Source organism: Falco naumanni, chromosome 12, assembly GCF_017639655.2.
Source record: "Falco naumanni isolate bFalNau1 chromosome 12, bFalNau1.pat, whole genome shotgun sequence".
NCBI lineage: Eukaryota > Metazoa > Chordata > Aves > Falconiformes > Falconidae > Falco > Falco naumanni.
Genome location: NC_054065.1, coordinates 19,596,285 through 19,614,672, shown reverse-complemented (window position 1 = coordinate 19,614,672; position 18,388 = coordinate 19,596,285). Strand labels below are relative to the sequence as shown.

Genomic DNA, 18,388 nt, shown 5'->3' with positions numbered 1-18,388 from the left:
TGAGAGTGAAATGCTATTTTCTGAAACATATTAGTGAATACAGAAAGGAAAAAAAGGAAAGTGGGAAAGAGATAGGGTCATTTGAAAAGTCAGAGAGAGAAAAAAAGGAAGTGAAAGAAAAGGAAAATGAAAGGAGAGAAAATGGTGAAAGAGCTGATGGACAAGTAAAATGAAGTAGTAATACCTCAGAGAAGTATTACGAGATTATGAAAAAGGTCAACAAGGTAGTAACAGAGAGAGATGGAAAATTAATCAGGCAAAACTGAAAGAGAAAATAAAAGGATACAAAACCAAATAAAAACAGGAGATGGAAGACAGGAAACAGGAAAGTGTGGGAAAGAAACAAGAGAGAGTTGTGTTTAAGTAATGCATGTTGCTACCTTACATCAGAGGGAAGTAAACACAGGGCAGTCATGCCAGTTAGGGCTACAGGATGGAAATAGAGGTGCAGTGTCTCTTTTTTCCCCATTTTTTTTTAACATTGTTCAAGATTTTTTAGACAAGTGTAAGTATAACGAGAGCCAAGAGAAAATGTTTAAAGCGTGTAATGTGTGTCTGAAAGTGAAATGCAGATACTAACGGCAGCCCCCACCGAGGAGGTCCCCATCGAGCGCAGCAGGCACAGTATGGACACTGACATCCCTAATTCATTCTGCAGTTCTGACCTCGGCCTCCAGTACTTGTAGTGTTTGCTCTTATGGTATGTTTTGCAGAACAAATGGCCAGCAGGCCTTGCGCTGCTTTGTATGGCTGCAGAGGGTGATAAACAATCCTAATGCTTGATGCTGTGGCTTTGCAGGGGAGAGCCACCTCTTCAGTGACAAGCTGGGTCAACCTGAACCAGACAGTAAGCTGCCAGCTGCAGGCAGCCACTGTAAAACAGACTCTTCTCCCTCCAGTTTTAAGCTCCACTGTAAAACAGACTCTTTTCCCTCCAGCTTTATGCTCATATTTTCATGTCAGAAGTCTAGCATTGGTGTGATGGTCACTGCTTCAAAGTATTTTCTGTAGGCAGTTTTAACAAGTAACATTTTAGAACGTGAATTGCGAGCTCTTCAGTGAAGGTGAGTTGGTGAAAAAATTTTGCACTGAAGTGTGTTACAGTTAGACTCCTGCCCTGGCGTGCTGAGGGCAGAGAGCAGGGTGGAAGGGTTTCCTGGCATAGATGGAGCAGAGAGTGCTTCACAGAGCCACAGGAAGGGCAAAATCATGGACCCGTTTTGCTGTTCTCAGTTACCTCTGACTTCCAAGTGGCAGTAGCCAGGAGGGTTGTTCTTACAGGTCTAAATTAAAAGATTATCTTTTATCATGCATCCAGTTTGAAAGCCTTTACCAGTTCTGGGGTTTTTTGGGTGTTTTTTTTTTTTTTTCTTCTTCAAGAAGGATCTGAAGACTTGGGCTCACAGGTCGCTGGTTCCAGGCTATGGCAGCCGGTGGAAGCATGACCACCAGCACCACGCTGCTCAGCCCTTGTGATGGTAGGTGAAGTCTCCCAAACGGTAGAGGGGAAATCCATAAGAGACTGAAACCTTTTCTTCCTTTGGCCAAGAGGAAGTCTCCATCCAGAGCATCTGGAATATTTCGAGGGTGCAACCCAAACGTAATAAAGGTGTGAAGGCTAAAAATGGGAAACACCTACCACAGCTCCAACAGCCAAAGCAAACAGAAAAGAGCTCAGTAGTTACAGCTTCAAACGGCTTGTTCCTCAGTCCTTTTCATATTTCACTGGCATCCTCACAGACACTGGCCCGTGTACACAGCAAATCCCAAATGGGTTTTAAAACTAACCAAGAAAAGAAAAACAAGTCTTATGGATCAGGGGCAGCTGCCTGGCCCTAGATTCTGTACTACCTTAACATGTTTTCTGTTTCTTGTTCCTTTTTTTCTGGTTGTTTGATTCGGGAAGGGGAGTTGTTTTTTGTTTCATCCCTTCCTATTCTTTTGTCTTACTTTTCCAAACTACCAAACAAAAGGTTGGATCATCAGTTTTGTTTTACTCTGGTTTATAAACCACTGACAGAAGCTATAAAAATTAAATTATATTTTTGGCTTCTCATTTTAATGCTAAAAGAGAAAACAACCAGGATTAGTGTGGGCAATGATGTGATTTTTCCAGCAGCATCATAATTGTCAGGAATAGTACTAGACTGCTGCTTGATTAAATATCTCAAATTTACTGTGATTCATTATTTTTTGAAGAAATCTTGACAACAAATGGATTCAGTCTTTACTATTCTTTCAACATTTCTATCAATAACATATTTACTACATTTACATCTAGAAAAAAGAAACAAGAACTTGAAGTTAAGGCTATTGCATTAATCTGGAACAGCAGAAAGATGACTCTCATGGATTTGTCTATTCACTTGAATAAAAAAACTGAAGTGAGATCTACTTGGTGACCCTATATTAACCACATAAAATCAATCTGTGTGCTGGTTGTCACCAAGAATTGAGTGCATTCAGAAGAAAAAAGTAGTTTCTCACAGAAAGACTGACAGTGCAGCATCAAACCACTCTCTTCTGTCCCTACCTGTTCATATCTGCAGGCACATGCAAGGACATACCTTGATGCTTGCACGTGTTGTTAGAGCCGCTGGCTAGAATGCAGCCAGTTTGCCTAAAAAATGATTTTTCAAATATAATTCAGATACTGGGTACCTCATTTTTTGCATTCCCTATTTAACTCCAGGTTCAAAGATTTCAGTAATCTGACAGATTGGAATTGATTAATTTCAGAGGCACAGATCCCTCTGAAAAGAAGTCAGCATGTTGACTTCATTAAATTTATTTCACTAATGAAAGTGGCACCCAGGTTGCATTTGGGTGCAGGTTTGGAAGTAGGAAGTATTCTTCAGCTTGATTTCACTTGGCTAAATGAAAAGTAATGATGCAGATTCCCCTAACTTCGAACTCCATATGGAGCTGTAAAATTCATGTTTTGCTTTAGAAGATCCTTGCTCTCTGCAACAAACTTTTTCTGGGGCATGCTGGCATCTCAAACCAGCAAGTACTGAGCTCTGTGGGGCTGGTTCAGAAAAGCATTCATGGAGGCATTTGATTTCAGGTCCCGTTTCCTGAAAACGTGAAGCTGATCACACATTTGACTACTTCATTGGACTGAGACCAGGGCACAAGGTCTTGGAGATGGACGTGTTTGTACCGTGCTGACAAACATCTGCGCCGGGCGATGAGGTCGCCTTCGCTGACAGGCTCCATGCTCCGCTCAGCTATTTTAGGACAGGTTAGGGAGCAGCACATGGGGGGGAGGTTATGATGTGAAAAAAGGTCAGAAGTTTGCCTGCTTGCTCAAACCAGTAAAATCTGTTTTTAATCCAAGAAAACACACCAAAACACACGTCTTGGAGAAAAAGGTATGTTGTATTTTTCCTGATCACCGTTTTCCCTGGTGGCAAGTTTCTCATTCAAATTTATATCCACGGCTTTGTTTATGGGACTTTACAGAAGGATTTGCATGGGTTAGTGAGGAGGGGGAATACACAGAAACACAGAACCCATTAAAGCACATGAGGCTCTGGTGGTTCCCCTCCCCAGCTGCTACGAAGTTTATTTGCAGGCTGCAGCCTGGAAAAGGGGCTGTGGCCCATCTGCACCCCGTATGTAGGAATTCGTTTCCAACATAGCCACAGGAGTGTGGGTCCAGCAGACCCTCCCCTAACCTCCTCTCAGATCCCCCTCCACACTGACTTAATTGGAGCCAGAGCAGACGCCACCGAGCACTGCGGTGTCATGGGGCAGGGGCGTCGGGGGCTCGCCTGCACCACTGATCCTCCCAGGTCCCCCGCCGTTCCCTCCACCCCCGGCACAACCGTGGGGTTAAACAGCATTGCAAGCCTTGTGTGGGCCCCCCCCGCGTGGGGTGAGCTTCACCCCTAGAGCAAGGCAAGCGTCATGCTGGATGGCGGGGCACGAGCGGGAGATCAAAGAGGGCAGCGCTGTGTTGCTGCACCGCATCTCTGGGGCTGGGCCTCTGCAGCTGCGAAGCACAGGCTCCCTGCGCGATGGCGCGGGCATTGGGGGCATGTTGTGAGTAAGCGTCCTGGAAGGAAAAAAAATCAAAGGGCAATATTGAGACTGAGGCACGGAAAGGAGATGGTATTGCTTATATTAGATCTTGTTCCTACAGCGTCTTTTGCACAGGAGGAAAAAGTTTCTTTTTGTATATTGGGCCTGCCTGGAAGGTGTTGGGAAAGGCTGTCTTGGAGTGGGGAGACCAAAGGCATCTTCTATTTTAAACCTTTGTTAAAGGGAAAGGGACAAGCATATGAGGGTAGGAAAAAGAAGAGACGAACGTTAGCAAACTTAACTGCAATCAGAAGCATTTGTGGAGGGGTTTGTCCTGAGAAGGCAAGTGGTAAGGTTTTGAGGGCTCTTTGCTGTTACACAGATATGAGAAAAAGCATTAAAACAGGCAGTAATTCTGTGGCTGAAGTGAATAATTAAACTAATGAAGGACAAAACTTTAAAATAAATGATTGTATGGGAAGTTCATGCAGACCAAATGTCAGCAGGCAACCTAACTCTACCTTCAAAAGTGTTTAGACATTTTAGCAGTTTTATAAATATCCTCTTTCACGTGTATCTATCTGTGATTCAGCTGAGTATCTGCCCCTGCAAGGCCACCTCTGCCCAAGAGGCAGAGTCATGTTTAAAGTAAGCAGTGACATCTGGATCAAAAATAAAATCGCATGCTGAAGAAGAGGAGAGAGTGATGGTCACGCTTCATGGCTTTAAACCTCAGGTTTGTTTTTTTGACACTAACTTCCTTAATGTCTGTCTCTTTTTTTTCTTTTTGAATGACATGTCTTTGTTCTTTTTCATACTACTTATTTTTTCTCTCAAGAAGTAGTTCATTTTTGTCCAATAATTTCTTTTGGTAAAATTCATAGTATGTAGAAGCATGTTAAATTTAGCAAAAGTGTTTTGCTCTCCTTAAACAAACACAGAGGTAACAAGGTCTAACTCATGGCTGTGGGAGCTGCTGCCATGGCCCCACGTCCCACGTTTCACCCGCAGCGTTTTCCCAGGAGGGGTAAGCCCCTCTCCCACTGCTGTCAGCATTCTGCTGTTCTAAAGAGAGCTCCACAGACAACCATTTAAAGCTCCCAGATCTCACCGTTTGGATGTGGCGGCTGCTGTTTGAGGCTGCCACAGAAAGGCTGGTGGCTGTGCGGGGGCAGCGGGGCGCACTGGTGTGCCAGCGGTGCACATCTCCCACGCGCAGCTCGGTGGCTTCCCCACCCACCTCAGCTCCTGCGTCCTGCCTCGCCAGTTTTCCTGACCACCCTAAAGGGAAAATACTGAGCATTTATTAAGGATTCGTGTATAATAATAGATGAAAGGGGAATGGTTGACTTCAGAGTCCAGGAGTTTTGCCTGCAAATAACCATCCATAATACCTGTACCCTTCACTGCAACAGACCCGGTCTGGCCCTCCTCTAGTCTTCAGAGGGAAAGGCCTTACTCACTCTGGTATTAGCCACCACCTTATTTATTTCTTTTCCATGGCTATTAGTATTGAATCAGACTTTGTTTCTGAGGTTGAGTGAGAGGAAAGATGGTTTTAGTATTGGCTCTAATTATGTATTTTGCCTCAAGCCACTGACACAAACATTTATTTGCTCAAGGGTCACCAGAGAAGTGGTTGAAAAGCACCTACAGATTTTAATTGGAATTTGATTCACATTCCTGTTCAAGAATTCAGATGACCCTTTTATCAGAACAAGCAAAGCCTTAGAATATTGAATTGCAAATACTGTAGTAAAAAGCTTTTTTGTGGTATTTACAGAAGTTTTTGGTCAGGGCAAAAATTCCAGGGAAGCTGACTTCCTCTTGTAATTTTACCACTTCTATGTTAAATTTAGGAACTAAAAGAGAAAGAAACAACTTCAGCCTTCTGGGTTTAATTCAAGATGGTCCAAAGCTAAGTAATTTGGTTTTCCATTCACTATAGAAGAAAGTGCTGCTGAGTTCTAGCATTAACCCCAACCAGCTAACTTGTGTGACAGCTACAAATTTGTATTTCTAGGATTCCACCTCAAGTAAATACTTGCTAAGTGTATGCATTTTTGGTAGTGATGATGAGTTCAAAATGACTGCTTTGCTTCTGCTGTATGTATCTTGGAGCTGGATTTCTCTGTGAAGTCTGCGGAAGCTTGTTACCATGTTAAATGCCCAGCTTTCATTAAATCCACACCTGAAGGGTAAGTAAATGAATCCTGAGTTTCGTACTTGAAGGTATGTGTGCTTTTCATGGACTTATGCCAACTAGATTCTAGATTTAAAGAGACATCGTGATAACCTTAACCACACTGTGGCCAGACTAAACCTCAAAGATCTTGTTCCTAGGGGCACTGCTCTTTGAAGTGGCACCACTAACAGCTTTAGCTACTGTAGGCATTTATGAGGTACAAAATGATAAGGTAAATAGGCATAAAATGTGATTTTAATGGCATGTAAACATCACCAAACTGCATTATATTCTTGCATTCCAAGCATTTGTTTGTTCAATTTGAGTTTTGTTTTCTCTCCTTTTTTTTTTTTTTTTTCCTTTTCTCCTTTTATCTTTTTCTTTTCCTCTATGAACCCGCCCTGAAGAAACATAGGAGTGTTTGCCAACTACAATACAAAATCTCCAACAGCTCAAATGTATATATTTACTATGAATTGAACTTGCAGCTCTTAACTAATACTGTGTGTTTAAGCCATTTACTCACCAAAGTAGTTGGAGGAATATCTGTGTGTTTTCCACATTGCTTCCAGCGTGCTGCTTTGTTTGTTGGTGATTTATTTATGATACTTGTGATTTATTACTGTCACTTTATTAGATTATGTGTACATCGGTGACAAAGCACTTTGTGGATCATGCCTTGTTAGTCATAAAAGCATTCAAGAAGCCATGAAAATCAGTTAAGCTTGAACCTATTGAACAAAAGAGCATAGTGCTGTCTATTGATCAGCAGTCTTTAGATATGTAATGAATAGTAGTACTTTGGACACTGTCAGATAGTGTTTTCCTTTGGATCTGATAAATTACACCCTTTTGTATTAGTGGTTTGAGATCTGACATAGAACACTCTTGTACTGGTATTTCTTTCAGCTCTAGTACTGTGGTGAACTTACATGGCCAAGGCATGTAAATGCTGATAGAAAACCTGATATTTTCTCTTCCAATACAGCTTTAGCCATTGAGTTAACAGGCATGTAACTTTCATATATGGCAGAAGATTGAGGACCAGCCTGCAAATAGTTTGCAAAATATATTTGTAGCCTATGTGTGTGATATACACAATCTCTCTCTCATATATGGATAAAGTACACAGACCTGGACAGTAGCTATCTGATTTCTTTATGAATACAGATTATATTCTGAATTTCTTATTGAACAGGCAAGCAATATGTAAGATTAAATCCTCATTATTTGTTGGTTTGAAGTGTACTTTTTTTCTGTTTACGATATCAGGACTTGATTTCTTCCTGCCTTGCAGTTTTTACATCCATTTACTGGGTTGTAGGTAAAAATTTGCTATTTCAATTGCATAAAGTTGAAGGCAGAGCTTATGGTGCAGCACGCCCCAAGTCTAACATCTGTGTCATTCTCTGAAGGATATCCCCATTAATACTAACAGTCAAATGCTTTGGAGGAACACGTGTTTGCTAGGACCTTCCTCCGGATCAGAAGGTCACTTTCTCCCCTCTCTCCACTGCTCTTCCTTGTAAGAAAAATTTGCAGAAGAATGAGCCCAGTACCCTATTTTATTAACAGGATTAGGGGCAATAAACTTCCAGCAGCTTCTTTTTCCTGGATGTTTTCTAATGCTCCCTTCAATATTTGCTTTTCCAAAAGAAAAGATTTGCTTTTTCCAAAGAAAAGATTTATTAGTCAGCATAACCTGATGTGACACAAAAGTAGTGTTTTTTAGTAATGCACTAACTCAATTATAGATATAGCAAATAAGTGTGTTTGGTGTGCACCGAAGGACTACTATTAAAGTAAAATACAACAAAAAATGGAATACTGCTTCCTGAGAACCAGGAAGATGCACTTCATATTTTATAGTATCTATCTTTTCTTATTTCTTGGTTTGGGGAATAATTAAAGCCTGGCCATTAGCACCTGACAGTCTTACCCTGGAGTTAGCCAAAGCAAGACTCACCTCAACCACTCTTAAACTGCTCTGTCCTCCTGTCCCTCTTACTCCCTGTGCCTCGTGTACTGCTTTTTCCCTTTTTCTTCGGCGGTCTTTCTTGGAGACCAGCTATGGAGAAGGTGTGAAGATGAATTCTGGAAAGGATTTTTGTAGGCTGTCAGCGCAATACTACTATTGATGATGATGATAATAAAAATAATAATAATGACTTTGTTATTATTGTTTTATTGCAATAATATTGCAAAGTTTAAAGTAGAATCTTTATCCAAACCTCCACCTCTCCAGGACTAGACCGAAGAGAAAACTTGCTATTGTTGCAGTGAAAATCTCTCAGCACCAACTCAATTTGATTAAGAAAAGGGTAAAAGCATGAATGGGCTTGATTTCCTTAAGCAGTTTAGCACACCACTGATCATAGAAGCGTTTAGAAAAACCCCAACAAACAACTAATACTTAAGTAGGTAACAAACCCACCTTTGCGGATTTTCATTTTATTTCTATTTTATTACAAGAGATATGAGACTGTAAAGGATCTCCTGAATCTTTGAATTCTGACCTGGCTATTCTTTGACTACATGAGTAAAACAATATGTTATTAATGTAATTTGTGTATACTTTGCATGTACTTAGAACTTCCACCTTAAAATTAGCATCACTCTTCTTATGCTTGGTTGCAGGATCCTGCTTTACTGAATGTTAGATAAAATGATATCATTAAATGTTTGTCACTTTGAACATTTTAAATGTATTTTTATATGCTTTTGAACACAGGGAAAAACTCAGACACAATGTAACCATGACACAAAGTAATATTATGTTCATTAGAAAAGGCATTTGTGTTGTTGACATTGGAAAGGAGGGTGCAGTCTTCAGACATCCATGCCAGTATTTTGGGTAAAAACATTTTTATTGAAAAGTAAAACTAGGATTGAGCTCTGTTTGGGTGATTTTTAATTCTCTTCCCCCACCCTCCACCCCACCCCCCCCAGTAGAAAGTTCCAAAAAGGGGTCCAAATGAGTGCTATAAATTATTTTATAAGACGACTGTAGGTTGTATATTACAAAACAACTACACAAAACTAACCAGAAAGCCCTGGGATTAAGCAGATGAAAAGCCCATTCCAGATGGAAAAGAGCTCAAGTCAGAGCTGCCCAGCGTCCAGAATGCTCTGTCAAAATTAGGTTATATTAGTGTAGTCTTGAAAAGGAGGTTTGGAAAAGAGGCAGAGTTAAGACAGCAGTTAAACTGGTTTTGACAGACTAAATGGAATACATTTCCTAGCTCTAAATGGCTGCACAGTGCTCCTGTAATGGGTATTTTGCTCAAAGCATAATGAGAAGAGAAGAGGGAAAATTATTTCATTTGTCCAGACTATAATCAATCACTTCCAGGAAAAGAAGTCTTTCATGACTTTCCAACAGTAATAGGAGTTTTTAAATATATTAGTTGTACAAATTTCTTTATGAAAGAAAAAATGAAAAGTTATTAGAGAAACACATAAGATGCACAAAATTAATCTGTAAGTTTATGACTATTCTTAGTAATTCCACTGTCTTTGTGCCTTGATACATGCCTTTTTTCTTTATTGTCTCTAAACTGCCAATAGCTGTAAAAGCATGAAAGCAATAGGAAGGATGGAGAAGTCTCAAAAGAAAAGGGATTTTTCATCTGGCAACATGTCCAGCCCAAAAGCCATAAAGGCCTTTCCTGAAACTTTAGGACTGCAAAAGCTTACTGAGTTTTGCCAAATTATTTTCTTTTGATGGAAGTTCCCTAATGGTAGTGGTGGTTTCTGGACAGTTATGTCAACAGTTACAGAAGGTGATGGTAGGCATATGGTTAAAAAGTACTCTGCACAGATGTAATACCCAAGAATTTGTGAGTGCCTAAATCTGTGTTGTCTTATCTAGTCATGAGAATATTATCACTCCCAAATTTAAACAGCAGAAAAGCTGAACCATGGGAAAGTCAGTCTTGTTCCCCTTGAACTCAGCACTGTAACGCATGGAGACTGTCTTTGGTATATAAAATGCAAGGCCAAACCCAAGATAGTATAGATTTGATTTTGCATGCTTATATGCACTTAAAAGGGTAGAGACATTATCATTTATTTTAATATGTGTGCTGCATGCTCTAAAAGCCACTTTACTCAGGGAGCACAAGAATGGATTCAGTGCTTCTACCTTTCGTAGACTCTCCAGGGGCCAGGACAGAGAGAAGAAAAGATGAGCCCAAACTAATCTCCCCAAATAAAAAAAAAAAAAAAAAAAAAAAGATGGTCTGTGAACCAAGTGAAGGGGTGAAGTTAGTGGGCACACTAATTATTAGCTTCCAGGATTCATTTGACATCCAGGAATTTCCTACAGGCAATATTGTGCCTAAACACAAAACCCTGATGCTTTGCAAAGACCCTCCTGGAAGGCCCCCTGCACAGATTAATATCAGGTACATTTGTTATTGAAGCAGCAATGGATGGATTCTCAGCTGTGGGTCCTGAGCACGCCTTCATGGTGCTCTCCTGCTTCAGAGATGTTAGGAAAATTGTCTCTTGTAATATTGTTCTTTCAATGCCACCTGAATCAGTCTCTTATATTGGAAAAGGCTGGGTTCTTTAAATAATGTCATTTCAGAAGCAGGTAGCTCTAAAGTGTAGGTTTAGCTATTATGTAGTTGTGTGTCAGTTTTATGGATGTAATTCTTCAGTTTTAACTGGGCTTTTTAATTGCACCTAAAAAAGAAGCCAAATGAATTCTTCCAACCCCATTTAATTTCCATCTCTGTGTGCAGCTTCACTTTATGTTTCTTATAACAAAACGGCTTTTAAAGCTGATAAATGGCTACAAAGATTTTGCTTTTACTTTGTTGCTTTTCTGTTTGTTTAACCAAGAGCAGTTCTTTTGGTCCTGACCTCAGCCTTGTCAAATAGACTTTGTTTGTCAAACTGCTCATGCTCCCATTAACTCCTAGCTGTTTCAATTGTCATGTTTGATGAATGGCTCAAATACTGCTAGCATCATTAAAAGCCAGGGTACTGAGGGATGTATTATGTTATACTGCGTCCAAATACACACCATAAATAGGAAAATTCCAAGCAAAGAAAATCTTTTATTGCATAAAGGAAATTGCAAGTGGTTTAAACTAATCTCTTTTAATGCCATCTTTCATATGTGCAGGAGACAAGAAAAAGCCCCTCAGGTTTCATGGTTGGTATTATCTCTTCATGGTTAAAGAACATTAGTAGCTTTATAACCTTATTTATACAGCGTTCATGGAAGAGTTTGGGTCTGTGTGAGGGAACGGGCCTGCTTAGCGTGCATAAAAGTGACAGAGTGGTTCCCACAGTGCTCCGTGGGTCCGGAGGATCTGTCCCTTCCCAAAGCAGAGCCTGCTCTTTCTGTAAGTCACACAGCGCAATCACTGCGCTATTTCCCCCTCCCAGGCTGACGGCAGCACTGGGGTGCTGGGCGCCCTGGGCTCTGCCTGGGCAGTACCCACAGCTGAGCCTTCCCTGGTGACCTGCCGGTAAAAGCTGCACCAGTTCAGGCTCGCCAGGGTCTGGCAGGGCTCGGTTCTCCCATCACACTGAAGTCAATGTTTCAGTTTATGTTGTCTGGTGCTCTCGTCTGCCCTTTGCCGTACTTACAGCACAGTGCTAGCAGTAAGCAGAGTTCAGGATTAGTTCTGGGAAGTTGGGTAATGGCTTCAGCAGAAAAAATAAATATTTTTGATAGTGTTGGTGTGGGGTTTTTTTGATTCTGGCCTTTTTTTAACTGTTGAAGTCTATCTAAAGGCCAAAGACCTATTGTTCGAATAATTTTTACATTCTTGAGGCAGATAAAATTATTCAGATGAATATTTATAAAGATACATTTAAATATGCAAAATTATACACTTCTAGTCTGGTGGCATGCTATGCCTATGAGGCTCAAGACAGGGTTTTTTTTATGATTTTGTTTTTAAAAAGTTGTAACTTGAACTATATGTGCATATACATATGGGCTGTTTCTAATATTCCTGAGTGTTACTCATGTGGAATTTTCATCACGAATAAGTACACTGCTGCAGTATATTTTTCCTGGACAGTGTTACAAACCATTACAATGAGGACAGCAGGCAAACCATTAAAGCAATTCTGAAATGGTATCAGAAGTAGGTCTTCAAAGTTTATATTTTCCCAAGCTACAGCAGCTCATTGTGGTTTTTTCCTTGCTAGAGGATAGAAAGGATTTATTGATCTCAGTTGGTTTTGAAACAAGGAGAAAGCAAAGAAACTTCCAGTTGTGTCAGAAACTACGTCAGCCAGTTTGCCTTCAGTAAGTGTAACTCTGCCTAGTTGTTTGAGCAAGCAATGGCAGAAATTGTCTCTCTGCTATCGCAGCTAACTCAGACTTTAGATTTGAGATGATCTTTCTAAAACTGTAGTTTTAGATGCAGGATGGCAGTCACTGGGCTGGAGGCATTGTTACTCTAAATTAATTATTTGCATTACAGCCAAAGCAAAAATTTAAAGATGTTGTGAGAAACATGAATGGATGCACTGAAGTCCCTTCTCCCTTTCTGAGGTGCCATAAGCAGCAGAGCATAGAGGTGGACCATGGGCTCCCAGCAAGTTACCACCGCCAGGGAGGGTGCACAGCTGGCTCCCCAGAAGCCATACTCCTGACTGCTGTCTGCACCACGTGTATCCCAACCACCCTTCTCACCCCACACACCTGCCGGGTGAGTGACAGCATTTATTATTTCCTCCCAGGTGGAAAGGTGCTTCTCTTTGTCTGGACTAGATTTCCCAGGTTTGTATGTATTTAGATTGCAGTGATCTGCACATCAACAAGACAAACTTAAAAATTTTCATCCAGACAAACTGTGAGATGATATTACTGTCTGTAACCATCAATGTGTGTTTCTGTCCTGGGGTACATCAGGTAACTGATGTTTGTTGCCTAGGACCCTGACTATGGATTTGGTTTCCTAAAAAGCTGAGGTTTCTTTAAATTAGTGGAGTTCACCGCTCCTTTCCTATTCAGAGTAATAACAGTGTTAGTGAGCAAAATACTTTCATTAGAACAAATGGGGTTTTCAGCCTCAACTGCACCCTTGTTTCTGTCTGTACCAGAATTACATATTAATCAAAAGAAAGTAGGAAAGCTGCAATCATTCCCTGATGAGGCTTCCTGAATTTTTAATCACAATTTGTTGGTGTCACTGGATTTTTGTTACTCTGAGGAGTACTGAAACCTACAGCGTATGAATTCATTTGATTAACCACACTTGAAGTGAGTCCATAGGAATAGGGCTTGTACTTTTAATATTGCTTTCTGTGGGAGAGGGTTATAACCATCAATGGTAGTTGCATCTCAGAATTAAATATAACTGTGTACCACACACAGGTAGGTACCGAACCCCCAACCCACACATGCTCTCCCACTAAAACCCATGGGACCAGCGCTTATGAGAAAATAGACTTGGAGGTCTGCAGGCTCAGTTGGTCTCTAAGGAAACATGATCTTGACCTGGAAAAGTGGGATTGGGGATGTCAGTATCTACATACTTGTTAAATCAGCGAAATGAAGGATTTGGCTCATAGTTCACTGAAAAGGCATCAGCAAGGTTAAAGCAAAACATAAGAAAAAGCTTGTTTGCTGTGCCCCCTTGTTCAGCATATAAATGATACTGTCAGTTTTGAAGTGAGTGCTGCAGTCTTTTCCTGGAAAGCATCATTGGCAGAAAAATAATTTTCAGCAGAACTCAAGAACTGAGAGGGAAAAATGGTATAAATCAGTTAACAAGTTGACCCACAGTCAGCCAAACTAAAGAGGCCTCATTTCCTATGGATTTCTGTCTCTTCAGCCTCATTGTCTGCTGTCCAGCTCCCCACCGCCACCAGCCCTCCCTGTCCTTCGTGCCTCCAGTGCCTGGCAGGAGAGGCTGCGTGCACAGCCAGGGCAGCGCCGCTGCATGCGCGGTCATGGGCTGTCCACGTTTTGCACAGGACTTGTAAGAACTGGACACTCATTCAGACCTCTGCCCTTCTGTAACGCGGAGTTAAAACTTGGGGGGAAAGAGCAAACAGATGACAGGCAAATATTCGTACAACGCAATTGTGTTGTAACCTCATTTCCCTAAGGAACTGTATATTTTTGAGTAGTTGGTATTTTTAGAGATGGGATATTTTGCTTATTTTTAAAGGCAAGGAAAAAGATGCATAGAAACAATCAGAGAGATGTGGCACCGTGCTTCCTCTGAGTAAATATCCACGAGACCATTCCAGATTGCCGTATCATACATGTATGTACGTTGCCACAACATACATATCCTAACCCTACTCCCTATACCCTTTAGATTAGGCTGCACCCCAGACATTGAGGACCCAAAGTGCAGAAGCCCTGTAGTAGATAAGCCTGCCTCCTCTGTATGGCAGTCTCCAGCATTGCCGTGTTTATGCCATCTAGACACGTTAACATTTGAAAGAGAATTCAGAACTGAAGGAATGAATTCTGTTTGACAAAACAAAAGATGACACCGGTTTCTCCCTGGGCATGATGCTGGTGGTGTCAGTAGGATTGTAACATGTTAACTTGTTCCAGCATTTCTGAGCTGGGGGGGGTTCTCTTTAATATATGTCAGATTTCCTCTGTAATGACCAATTAAAATTGTAGGACTAAGTCAATGCAGCTATGATATCCGTGGTATCCTGCAGCATAGTTGGCAGAGCAAGCACGCCCTTTTAATTTTCTTTGCTCTGTTTTTCTAGCTTGCTTGTCACTTCAGTTTGCCCATGACTCTTTTCCTTGCACTCTTCCCACCCAGAAAGAATGCTAGGGCTGGGTGGTAAATAAAGGGACAAACATACCATCAACACAGATGATGAGCGTTTGTGTGTGTGATTTTTAAGAAAGAAACTTCAAAGAAATTTTGTGTCATTTAAAATTTTCTAGCTTTTATTAAACAAAATAAAAATTATACATTGTTCAATTAAGCTAGAAGTAGGGGGGCGGGGGGGGGGGGGAGCTCTTTATTGAAATTCATCAAGGTGTGACTGAAACGAATTATTTTCCCTGACTTTAAAATATTAAATCATCACCAGAACTTGTTTCTGGGCTCACAGGCAATAATGTGTGTATCTCCTGTTCTCTATTTTGCTTTTGTCTTGCAGGCATAATGTAATAGCCCTACTTTTTTCAAAGAATGTGCATCTCTAGTACTGTGTAGTCTGGACAAATGTAGCAAACAAATTACATGTGCAACTAGTCCTTACTGGTTAGATAGTTCTTGGTATTTCTACTTTTGTTTTTCCCTTTCCAACATATACATCTACAAAGCTTGAAAGCTTTGGAAAGGACTATATGTAACTTAATCACTTATTAATAATGTAGAAATAACTTGGACCTTAATCTTGTTCTTTCCTCTCTCCTCCTCTTTTTCATTTCTGGACTGTGAGAAGTATTTCTAGCAGTGGCAAAAATATTTGGATCATCCCACAGTGCTCAGAAACCATAAGGAAGAGAAGCCAGTACAAATGGTAAATGAAATTTTTAGTCATATTGTATAAACTCCGACTCTTACCAGCATGAGGCTGGAATTCCCTCATGTTATATCTCTGTGCTAGAAAATATGATGTTGTCTGATTGCTACCAAAAATTCTGATTTTGTTATCTAACGCTACTTTCTGCTTGTGTTTTTGCTTGTTGTCCCTTTAGTCAAGCGAATTTCGAGTCCACCCAGCTTGGCTGAGCATTTCTGTCTGTAAGCATACTGGGAGCAGCTTTCTGCTGAGGTACCTGGTACCTGCTGCTTTCACTTGAGCATCCTAGAAATTCAGGGGACTTCCTAGCTTCAAAGGTATGAGAGCTACTGCAGTCAGATAAACCATAGTTTTAGCAATGAGTTATCAGCTGCTTACATTCGTATTTCAGTAGGCTTCCCTGCGACTCTGTGCTGCTGTTATTTTGTTTTGCTATTTCTAAATATTTTGTGATGGATCAGCTCCTACAAACTATTTAGAGGTGTCCTCCAGGCTAGACCTTTGTCCATCTCTCAAGTTTTCATGAGTTTCATTAGGTCATCTGATCACTGCTTATTGTGAGTCTAAGTCACTAAGACTTAAGTGATGCAGAGAAGCTAGCTAACTCACAGAAACTGAGGGTATCCAAGCTGTTATTGTCTGGCCCATAACTGTCCTGAGGAGTGAAATATTACAGAGAGCTGGGAATCCCTGTGTCTGAGTTCTGCACCAAAGATATTTGTTTCCAAATCATCACAAATGCTTGTTTTTTCCCAAAACACAAATACCCTTCTGACCTCTCTAATTTTCTGATATAAACGGAGAATCTTTTCATGATAATCAGAGTCAAGTATCAGTCCCAGAAAGCCATCACTATGCATTATAGGCACTTATGCACATTAGAAAACAAAACAAAACAAGCAATCTACCACTTTCCAGGATCAGTGCTATGAAACATTTTATGGGTGGTCCATAAGTGGACAGAATGTTGCACTAATGTGTGACTGCATGGCAATTAAGCTTAATTAGGGAAGGTTTTGAAAAAGACAGATGAAAGTAAATTATGGAAATGAAAGCAACTGTGCTTTTGGGGACCACACTCTGCTACGTTAGTTCAGTGAAGTGTTGCTCAAAGTGTCCCCCATTTGTCACATTCTGACACACATCCAACAGTTTGTCAAACCAAGGTTTTTCTCTAGGAGGAGGAATCTCTTAGGAGCACATTCTTCACCCTGTCTCTGCTGAACTCACTGGTTTCTTCAGGAGTCAGCTGCACTTCTACAGTAAGAGCAGCAGATGACCCTTAATGCACAACCATCCGGTTTAGCGTAGCATTGCCTCCTTTCTAATGGTAATGATGAACGTGGATTTTCGTTTTCAATGTGTGCTCTGGTGAAATTTTTTCACATTTTCATATTTCTAATGCTTTCTCAGATTTACAACTGAGTATCCCATATGGAACATCTGATTCTGGTTCCAGTGATTTTCCCTGGTGAGAAGACCCTGGTAAGCAGACCCAGAGCAGTTCCAAGCCTTCCACGCTGCGTGGTTCAAAGGCATCCTGTCAAACAGGCTCTGACAAAGCCGGGGACTCCAGGTTTTTTGCACTTGAAGACAGATTGTTTCAGAGCTAGGTGTCCATTCCCCCTCCAAGAGAATTTTAAAGGAAACAAAATGTAACATGCTGAAATCCTCAGTGAAACAGGATTGCTTTTTTCTGCTCTGGACTAAGTGGTTGTTACTGCAGGCACCGTTATAGTATGCTATGTTATATTGAACCTTATTAAATTATGGAAAATAATTAAGTAGAAAGCAGGGGGAAAATGCTATACAGTTAGCAGGCAAATCTTTTTTTTAGCTTGGATAGTGTCTGTTACTGCTTTCCACCAGGACACTGGGATGCTTTTTTTCCCTAATGAACTTTTTACGTCCGAGATGAAATACAGATTCTGTGGGCAATTTATTAAGAAAAACACCAGTTTCATGTGAGGAGATTTCAGACCAACAGGGAATTTATATGTGGAAATCATATATGGGCATAGGGAAACACCTCATAAAAAGAATGACTACATGGTCAGCAGCTGTAATTTAGGTACATTCTTTTTTAATAAAAAAATGTGTGTTCAGACTAATCTTTTCTTTTTTTTTATTGCAGCTCAGCAAGGTAGCCTCAACTGTAGTTGTTTAACCTTCTGGTTTTCTTTAGTTTGTTTTTGAAAAAAAGAAAGCTAAAACCAGTACTTTGTGTTTTCAGTTACAAAGCTTTTTCATATGTGAAAGGTGCAGTAAGGACACCTTTCTCCACTGAAGGAAGCTGACGTAAGTGTTGATAAAAATATCACACGTAAATGTGTATTAAAAAATGAAAAGAGAAAGACAAAAGGATGCTAAACATAAAGAAGAAACTAGTTCCGGGATGTGATGGCTGAGCGTGAATGGCTACGCACAGGTAATCCAGACACTTCCTAATGCCTAAGAGCTACATGTCAGATGCATGTTTACCTGCACGTACACAGATGCAGACTTTGCAAATGATGTGTGTGTGTCCATAAATGACAATTTCCTACAGGGCAAATTTTGTGGAAATCAATCAAATTAAAAATTATATTCCTAGAACGGATTCTCTAACCAAACCTTTAGATGGGATCTTATGTTTAGAACAAAGCGCTGTTTCTGAAGAGAGATCCCCTTAGCCAGGGAGCCTTACTCAGATCC

At 40.6% G+C, this 18,388-nt stretch overlaps 1 long non-coding RNA gene across 4 annotated transcripts in view; it reads left to right on the top strand.

The window, feature by feature from the left end:
• Positions 1-5,017: 5,017 nt before the first annotated feature.
• The window catches only part of LOC121096194, a 59,926-nt gene continuing 46,555 nt past the window's right edge, over positions 5,018-18,388 (top strand). For 3 of the 4 annotated variants that reach the window (XR_005830392.1, XR_005830390.1, XR_005830393.1), the window contains exons 1-4: positions 5,018-6,224; positions 12,664-12,891; positions 15,614-15,691; positions 15,870-18,122. This is a non-coding gene — a long non-coding RNA (uncharacterized LOC121096194). The remainder of the gene's footprint in view (positions 6,225-12,663; positions 12,892-15,613; positions 15,692-15,869; positions 18,123-18,388) is intronic. The other variant, XR_005830391.1, reaches the window with a different exon arrangement.